This window comes from Sus scrofa, chromosome 2 (assembly GCF_054392235.1).
Source record: "Sus scrofa isolate SSC_HxYL_T2T_F1_AM1 chromosome 2, Sscrofa_HxYL_maternal_Yorkshire_Landrace_v2.0, whole genome shotgun sequence".
Classification (NCBI taxonomy): domain Eukaryota; kingdom Metazoa; phylum Chordata; class Mammalia; order Artiodactyla; family Suidae; genus Sus; species Sus scrofa.
Window position 1 is genome coordinate 68,567,040 of NC_139384.1, and position 10,233 is coordinate 68,577,272.

Consider the following 10,233-nt stretch of genomic DNA (forward strand, 5'->3'; position numbering starts at 1 on the left):
CATGGTAAAATTAATATTCCAAATAATGATTTTCTTTTTTTATGGCCACAACCACGGTACATGGAAGTTCCTGGGCCAGGGATCGAATCTAAGCCACAGCTGTGACCCACGCTGCAGCTGTGGCAGTGCTGGATCCTTTAATCCACTGTGCTGGGCTGGGGAATGAACCCTCACCTCTACAGCAACTCCAGCTGCTGCAGTCGGATTCTTTTTTTTTTTGTCTTTTTTGCCTTTTCTGAGGCCGCTCCCAAGGCATATGGAGGTTCCCAGGCTAGGGGTCCAATCAGAGCTACAGCTGCTGGCCTACGCCAGAGCCACAGCAACACAGGATCCGAGTCACATCTGCGACCTACACCACAGCTCACAGCAATGCCGGATCGTTAACCCACTGAGCAAGGCCAGGGATCAAACCCGCAACCTCATGGTTCCTGGTCGGATTCGTTAACCACTGAGTCACGACAGGAACTCCTGCAGTCGGATTCTTAACCCACTGTGCCACAGCAAGAACTCCCTACTCCAAATAATGATTATCGTCGGGCTGTTTCACATTATTCTCAGATCTCATGAAGAAGTTTGGGAACGCTACCACTGATGGATATTACAGCGTTCTGCAATAGGGTCCCAAGCGAAGCATTTTTTGCATCTGACTTTGATGAAGTCACCAAAGGTGTTTTTGCATCTTCTGCAGTAACTTCAGGATTTCTTTATCTGGTCATCTTGACCTTGCTATTTATGCTGTCCCAACCCCACACCCTATCCACTGCAGTTGCTCTGAAGAGTATCTGATGCCTGGAAAGGCACATCCCTCCTCACCAACAGATAATTCCACATCGTTCCCCAAAGAGGGTGTGTCAAGGTCACCAGAAGACAAGAACATCTGTAGAGTAGGGGTGTGTGGCAAGGGTGTGTGGGGGTGTCTCAAAAGCCAACATCAGGGAGTTCCCGTCATAGCGCAGCAGAAACTAATCTGACTAGGAACCATGAAGTTTCAGGTTTGATCCCTGGCCTCACTCAGTGGGTTAGGATCCAGCGTTGCCATGAGCTGTGGTGTAGGTCACAGACGCGGCTTGGATCCAGCGTTGCTTCAGCTGTGGTGTAGGCCGGCAGCTGTAGCTCTGATTCAACCCCTAGCCTGGGAACTTCCATATGCCGTGGGTGTGGCCCTAAAAAGACAAAAGACATGGGAAAAAAAAAAAAAAAGCCAACATAAGGAACTGGGACCCCAACCCTCTTGCCAAGCCCAGTGATGTGTGAGACTAGAGACTACCTCGGCCCCAGAAATCCCAGAGCTGTACCAAGGAGGTCAGAGTGCAAACCCACTACCCAAACTTAGTGCATGGTGAGATGCAGACATTGCTGGGCAGATGGTTGGGGGACAAGGGGGTTGGATCTTTTTTTTTTTTTTTTTGTCTTTTTGCTATTTCTTGGGCCGCCCCTGTGGCATATGGAGGTTCCCAGGCTAGGGGTCTAATTGGAGCCGCAGCCACCGGCCTACGCCAGAGCCACAGCAACTCGGGATCTGAGCCGCGTCTGCAACCTATACCACAGCTCACGGCAACGCCGGATCGTTAACCCACTGAGCAAGGGCAGGCACTGAACCTGCAACCTCATGGTTCCTAGTCAGATTCGTTAACCACTGCGCCATGACGGGAACTCCCAAATCATTTTTCTTGATCATTAATACTTTTATTCATGCTCCCTTGTCATCAAAGTCTCAATTTCCTAGACTGTGTGATGGGAATCAGAGGGCCCGTTTTTCAAAGGGTCTGAGGATTCAGAAATGAGACAGGCAGAGTTCCCATCATGGCACAGCGGAAATGAATCTGACTAGGATCCATGAGGTGGGTTCAATCCCTGGCCTCGCTCAATGGGTTAAGAATCTGGTGTTCCCGTGAACTGTGGTATAGGTCAAAGATGCAGCTCGGATCTCGAGTTGCTGTGGCTGTAGTGTAGGCTGGCAGCTGTAGCTCCAATTTGAACCCTAGCCTGGGAACCTCCATATGCAGTTGGTGCAGCCCTAAAAAGCAATAATAATAATAATAATAATAAATTAAATTTAAAAAAAAGCCAGATGCAAAAGGACAAAAACTGCACAATTTCAGTTACACGAGGTCCCTGAAGCAGTCAGATTCAGAGACAGAAAATGGGGGGCGGGGGAAGGTGCCAGGGACTGGGGAGAAGGGAGAATGGGGAGTTAGTATTTAATAGGAAGAGAGTTTCAGTCTGGGAAGATGAAAAAGTCCCAGAGTTGGATGATAGTGTTGGTTGCACAGCAGTAAAGTACTTAATGCCACTGGCTATAACCTTACAAATGGTTAAAATGGTAAATTGTATGTGATGTGTATTTTATCACAATTTGAAAAAGAGAAAGCTGAAAGCTACAGTCTGTATCCATCGCCTTACCTATGGATGGTTCCCTGAACACAGACACCAAAGACATCTCTTATTTTGCTGACACCAGGGGCTCCGAGGAGCCTGTTAACAGGATGACAAACAGCTTCCCTTGAGCCTCTGCCCCGAGTCTGGGATCTAAGCACATATTATTCCCTGCAGCCCAAGCTGTTCCCTGCACACCAAACTCTCCCCATTGGAGAGGAGAGTTTGGCTCTTTGCCAGCTGTACTTCATGGGCTGAAAGCTGGGAAGCATCAAGTTCCTATTTTATTTTATTTTATTTTATTTCACTTTACTTTTATTATATTGTCTTTTTGCCATTTCTTGGGCATATGGAGGTTCCCAGGCTAGGGGTCTAATTGGAGCTGTAGCCGCCGGCCTACGCCAGAGCCACAGCAACGTGGGATCTGAGCCCCGTCTGCAACCTACACCACAGCTCACGGCAACGCCGGATCCTTAACCCACTGAGCCAGGGATGGAATCCGCAACCTCATGGTTCCTAGTTGGATTCGTTAACCACTGCGCCACGACGGGAACTCCTCGAGTTCCAATTTTAAATCCTCTAGAACTTTCTGGAGTTCCTTCCTGCTTTTCTCTCAAACTCAATGGAAAAATTTGAAATCTACAGAATAAATGCCCACTTCAATGTCATCTTCACACAATTCACAGGAACTTCAAACTCTCAACAGCCTGGCCAGGTGGAAGGACCCGGATGTACACAGGCAAGAAATCTGTAGTCCTCCTAACTCACTTCCCTTAAACGATTAACTCCCTCTCTCTTTTTTTTTTTTTTTTTTTTTTTTGTCTTTCTAGGGCTGTAGCCATGGCATATGGAGGTTCCCAGGCTAGGGGTCTAATCAGAGCTGTAGCTACTGGCCTATGCCACAGCCACAGCAATGCCAGATCCGAGCCACGTCTGTGACCTACACCACAGCTCTCGGCAACACCAGATCCTTAACCCACTGAGCAAGGCCAGGGATGGAACCCTCATCCTCATGGATCGTAGTCAGTTTCATTAACCACTGAGCCACAAAGGGAACTCCCAATCCTGTCTTTTTATCAGGATCTTGACCATGTAGGGAAGATGGGGATGCACAAACTTTTCAATTTCAAGAAATGTGAGTTTTCTGGAGAGTCATGAGCTTAGAGGCACAGAACACCTTTCCCAAAGCCTCATGCTGGATAGCCCACCATTTCAGCTGTTTCCCCAATGGAGCTAATACTTATTTAATGTTTGCCTCAAACTCATTCACTTAATTTTTTTCCCTTAAATAAATTTAGCTTCATCCCTAATTGACAATATCCAAGAAGTTACAGGACTTGATGTGCTGCTCATATACGCTTTTTCTAAAACACATTATATTAAATACTCAGCCACTATAATCTCATGTTTGCACTATATAGTGTGTATATATTTTTCATGTATGAACTATTTCAAAAATAGTTTATAGCACTTCTCTCTTCTACCAAAAATAGTTTTTATTCCTTTTAAAACTAACTCAAATTTAAAAAAATCTGGAGTTCCCGTCGTGGCTCAGTGGTTAACGAATCCAACTAGGAACCATGAGGTTGTGGGTTTGATTCCTGGCCTCGCTCAGTGAGTTAAGGATCCGGCGTTGCCGTGAGCTGTGGTGAACATCGCAGACACAGGTTGGATCCTGCGTTGCTGTAGCTGTGGTGTAGGCTGGCAGTTACAGCTCCGATTCGACCCCTCACCTGGGAACCTCCATATGCCTCAGGTGAGGCCCTAGAAAACACACACACACACACACACACACACACACGCACACACGCACACACAAATCCACTAACTCCAGTTGATAAACAACAAAGTCCTAATATCATGTAATAAACTATAAAGGATGGAGATACCCTGTGGGCCAGTAGGTTAAGGATCTGGCATTGTCACTGCAGCAGCTCAGGTCACTGCTGCTGGCCAGGTCAACCCCTGGCCTAGGGAGTTCCCATTTGTGGCACAGTGGAAACGAATCCAACTAGGAACCATGAGGTTGCGGGTTCAATCCCTGGCATTGCTCATGGGTTAAGGATCCGGCATTGCCATGAGCTGTGGTATAGGTCGCAGACAGGGCTCGCATCTGACGTTGTGGCTGTGGTGTAGGCCGGCAGCTACAGCTCGGATTAGACCCCTGGCCTGGGAACCTCCATATGCCACTGTGTGGCCCTAAAAGGACAAAAGACAAATAAATAAATAAATAAATAAATAAATCCCTGGTCTGGGAACTTTCACATGCTACAGTTGTGGCAAAAAAGAAAAAAAAAAAAAAAACAAACTAAGAGAGAACCTGAAATAAACATTGCAATTTTTATTTTATTTTATTTTAATTTTTTTTGTCTTTTTGTTTTTGTTGTTGTTGTTGCTATTTCTTGGGCCGCTCCCACAGCATATGGAGGTTCCCAGGCTAGGGGTCCAATGGGAGCTGTAGCCACCGGCCTACACCAGAACCACAGCAACGCGGGATCCGAGCCGCGTCTGCAACCTACACCACAGCTTACGGCAACGCCGGATCGTTAACCCACTGAGCAAGGGCAGGGACCGAACCCGCAACCTCATGGTTCCTAGTCGGATTCGTTAACCACTGCGCCACGACGGGAACTCCTTGCAATTTTTATTTTAAAACACACACACACACACACACACACAGACATTACTCAAGTAATTGTTTGAACACAGTGTTTGGACTCTGTCCTCTGGCTAAAGACAAAAAGAACTGTAAGCAAATACTAAATTCGAATGAGCAGGCTTTCTTTTGGGGGAAGCATGAGTTAGCAATTCTGAAATTCCTTTCTGTTTATTCTAGGATTGATCAAAAAGAAGTGAACACACTGGAGATCATGGTGGGGAGGAGCCTGACACTGTCAGAGGAAGGAGTCACAAGTCTGTGGCACTGGATCAGAATTGGAGGCATCTGTGCAAACTCCAGAGTTTTGATATAGAAATGTGTAAGGCAGTGGGTGTGAATGTACACACCTCTATTTTCCAGCTCTGTCCACTGACAGAGCTCAGAAGCAGTAAACTCTAGTAGCAATGAGCACACCCAGCTCTCAGCTTCCAGTTTTAAATAGTATTCTCTGCTAAAACTCTCTTCCAGTTTTAAATATTATTCTCCCAGCTTCCAGTTTTAAATATTTTCTGCCAAATATTATTATCTGCTAAAAGAATAAAACATCTTGGAGAAGTTGCTCATTCCAGGGATGAGGTAGGGAAAGTACAAAAGTGAACCCAGAGTTACCATATGACCCAGCAATTCCCCTCCTAAGTGTGTATGCGTATATATATGAGAAATGAAAACCTACATCCACGCAAAAACTTGTATGTGAATGTCCACAGCAGAATTATTCATAATAACCAAAAGGGGGAAATAACCCAAATGCCCATCAATGGGTGAACAAATAAACAAAATGTGATTTATCCATACAAAGGAATATTACTCAACCATGAAAAGGAGTGAAGTATTGATCCATGCTACAACATGAATGGACTTTGAAAATATTATACTGGGTGAAAGAAGGCAGACACGAAACACTACCTCTTGTATGATTCCATTCTTTTTTGTTTGTTTTTTTGCTATTTCTTGGGCTGCTGCCACGGCATATGGAGGTTCTCAGGCTAGGGGTCGAATTGGAGCTGTAGCCACCGGCCTACGCCACAGCCACAGCAATGCGGGATCCAAGCCACGTCTGCAACCTACACCACAGCTCACGGCAACGCTGGATCGTTAACCCACTGAGCAAGGGCAGGGACCGAACCCGAACCCGAAACCTCATGGTTCCTAGTCGGATTCGTTAACCACTGAGCCACGATGGGAACTCCCTGTATGATTCCATTTATATGAATTGTCCAGAACAGGTAAATCTATACAGACAGAAGGTAAATTAGTGATTGCCAGGGACCGAGGGAAAGGAGGAATAGGAGTGATAGCTAATGGGTATGGGGTTTCTTTTGGGGTGATGAAAATGTTCTTGATTAAGGTAGAGGTGATGGTTGTACAACTTTGTGAATATACTATAAACCATTAAATTACACATTTTAAAAAGGTAAATTTTGGAGTTCCCATCCTGGCTCAGCAGTAATGAACCCGACTATCATCCATGAGGATGCAGGTTCAATCCCTGGCCTCGCTCAGTGGGTTAAGGATCTGGTGTTGCTGTGAGTTGTGGTGTGGGTAGCAGACATGGCTTGGATCCCATGTTGCTGTGGCTATGGTGTAGGCCAGCAGCTGCAACTCCAATTTGACCCCTAGCCTGGGAACTCCATATGCCATGGGTGCGGCCCCAAAACACACACACAAAAAAAAAAAAAAAAAAAAAAAATTATGGTACATGAGTATATCTCAATAAAATTATATCTCAATTAAAAAAAACCCAAAGCATCTGACATCAAATGTTAAAGTAGCAATCAGAAAAAAAAAAAAAAAAAAGATGCCCTGATAAATGCAATGTAGGGTCCTGGACAGGCTGCTAGAACAGAAAATGGACATTAGTAGGAAAACTCATGAAACTTGAATAAAGAGTAGAGTTTAGTGAACAGTAATGGACCAATGCTGGCTTCTTTATTTTGAGAAATGTAGTCATTATATAAGATGTTAACACTAGCAGAAAGCAAGGGGTATGTGGAAACTCCTTGTATTATCTTTGCAATTCCTCTGTAAGTCTGAAATTATTCTGAAATTAAAAGTGTATTTCCGGAGTTCCCGATGAGGCTCAGTGATTAACGAATCCGACCAGGAACCATGAGGTCGAGGGTTCGATCCCTGGCCTCTATCAGTGGGTTAAGGATCCGGCATTGCTGTGAGCTGTGGCGTAGGTCGAAGATGCAGCTCAGATCTGGCATTGCTATGCAGCTCAGATCTGGCAGCCACAGCTCCGATTGGACCCCTAGTCTGGGAACCTCCATGTGCTGCAAATGTGGCCCTAGAAAAAGGCAAAAAAAATAAAAATAAAAAAGTGTATTTCCAAAAAGTGAGCCTGGAACCAAAAAGGAAGAAAGTGCTCAAGAATGATGGCGACATTGAAAAAAGACACAGGAACCAACTGAAGGGGCCATCACCGGCCAAATCTGGGAGATGCGAGCATTAAAATTAAGACAGTAAGAGATTATCATCTACTGAAGACAGTAAGTACCCATGATTCCACACAGATACAAATAAAGTTACAGTAGAAGGCCATTAAAAAGTACCAAAGGAAAGATGGAATTAGAAAACCACCCTTTATGCTCGACATCACTAATTATTAGAGAAATGAAAATCAAAACTACCGTGAGGTACCACCTCACACCAGTCAGAATAGCCATCATTAATAAGTCTACCAATAACAAATGCTGGAGAGGGTGTGGAGAAAAGGGAACCCTCCTGTACTGTTAGTGGGAATGTAAATTAGTACAACCACTATGGTAAACAGTATGGAGGTACCTCAGAAAACTAAACATAGAACAATCATATGACCCAGCAATCCCACTCTTGGGCATACATCTGGACAAAACTATACTTAAAAAAGATATATCCAACCCAACAGCAAAAAAGCCAATCAATCAATGGAAAAATGGGCAAAAGACCTGAACAGACATTTCTCCAAAGAAGATATACAGATGACCAGCAAACACACAAAAAAATGCTCAACATCGCTGATTATAAGAGAAATGCAAAACAAAACTACCATGAGATACCACCTCACACCAGTCAGAATGGCCATCATTAATAAATCCACAAATAACAAGTGCTGGAGGGGGTGTGGAGAAAAGGGAACCCTCCTGCACTGTTGGTGGGAATGTAAACTTGTACAGCCACTATGGAGAACAGTTTGGAGATACCTTAGAAATCTATACATAGACCTTCCATATGACCCCACAATCCCACTCTTGGGCATCTATCCGGACAAAACTCTACTTAAAAGAGACACATGCACCCGCATGTTCATTGCAGCACTATTCACAATAGCCAGGACATGGAAACAACCCGAAGGTCCATCAACAGATGATTGGATTCAGAAGATGTGGTATATATACACAATGGAATACTACTCAGCCATAAAAAAGAATGACATAATGCCATTTGCAGCAACATGGATGGAACTAGAGAATCTCATACTGAGTGAAATAAGCCAGAAAGACAAAGATAAATACCATATGATATCACTTATAACTGGAATCTAATATCCAGCACAAATGACCATCTCCACAGAAAAGAAAATCATGGACTTGGAAAATAGACTTGTGGCTGCCTCATGGGAGAGGGAGGGAGTGGGAGGGATTGGGAGCTTGGGGTTATCAGACACAACTTAGAATACATTTACAAGGAGATCCTGCTGAATAGCTTTGAGAACTTTGTCTAGATACTCATGTTGCAACAGAACAAAGGGTGGGGAAAAAAATGTAATTGTAATGTATACATGTAAGGATAACATGACCCCCTTGCTGTACAGTGGGAAAAAAAAAAAAAAAAAGGAGTTCCCCTCGTGGCGCAGTGGTTAACGAATCCGACTAGGAACCATGAGGTTGCGGGTTCGGTCCCTGCCCTTGCTCAGTGGGTTAATGATCCAGCGTTGCCGTGAGCTGTGGTGTAGGTTGCAGACGCGGCTTGGATCCCGCGTTGCTGTGGCTCTGGCGTAGGCCGGTGGCTACAGCTCCGATTCAACCCCTAGCCTGGGAACCTCCATATGCCGCGGGCGCGGCCCAAGAAATAGCAACAACAGCAACGAAAAGACAAAAGACAAAAAAAAAAAAGATATATCCACCTGTATGTTCATTGCAGCACAATTCACAATAGCCAAAACATGGAAACAACCTAAATGTCCATCAACAGATAAATGGATTAAGATGTGGCATATATACACAATGGAATACTACTTGATAAACAAGAACAAACTAATGCCATTCACAGCAACATGGATGGAACTAGAGACTCTCATACTAAGTGAAGTTAAGTCAGAAAGAGAAAGACAAATACCATATGATATCACTTATAGCTGGAATCTATTATATGGCACAAATGAGCCTTTCCATAGAAAAGAAAACCATGGACTTGGAGAACAGATTTGTGGTTGCCAAGGGGGAGGGGGAGGGAGTGGAATGGACTGGGAATTTGGGGTTAATAGATGCAAACTATTGCTTTGGAAATGGATAAGCAATGAATTCCTGCTGTATAGCACTGGAAACTATATCTAGTCACTTATAATGGAGCATGATAATGTGAGAAAAAAATGTACATATGTATGTGTGACTGGGTCACCTTGCTGTACAGTAGAAAATTGACAGAACACTATAAACCAGCCATGATGGAAAAAATAAAAATCATTAGGAGTTCCCGTCATGGCTCAGTGGTTAACAAATCTGACTAGGAACCATGAGGTTGCAGGTTCGGTCCCTGCCCTTGCTCAGTGGGTTGAGGATCCATTGTTGCCGTGAGCTGTGGTGTAGGTTGCAGACGCAGCTCGGATCCCGAGTTGCTGTGGCTCTGGCGTAGGCCAGCGGCTACAGCTCCGATTTGACCTCTAGTCTGGAACCTCCATATGCCACGGAAGTGGCCCAAGAAATGGCAAAAAGACCAAAAAAAAAAAAAAAATCATTAAAAAAAAAAAAAAGCTTGAAACACACACATACAAAGCTGACAGAATTATCTGCCTCTGAGAATTGTGCTAATAAAGATAAATTATCTTAACTTGGAAAAAAAAAGAAAAAGACACTTTGGCCACCATCATACTAAAATCATAACTGATTCAAGCCAGACTCACCAGGGGATGCTAATATGGTCTCAAAAAAAAAAATTTTTTTTTTTTGGCTTTTTAGGGCCATACCCACGGCATATGGAAGTTTCTAGGCTAGGGG

The 10,233-nt window shown here is 44.3% G+C and overlaps 1 protein-coding gene across 7 annotated transcripts in view; it reads right to left on the reverse strand.

Moving 5' to 3' along the window:
* The window catches only part of PGPEP1 (pyroglutamyl-peptidase I), a 37,778-nt gene that overhangs the window by 15,826 nt on the left and 11,719 nt on the right, over nucleotides 1-10,233 (reverse strand). The window lies entirely within an intron of this gene.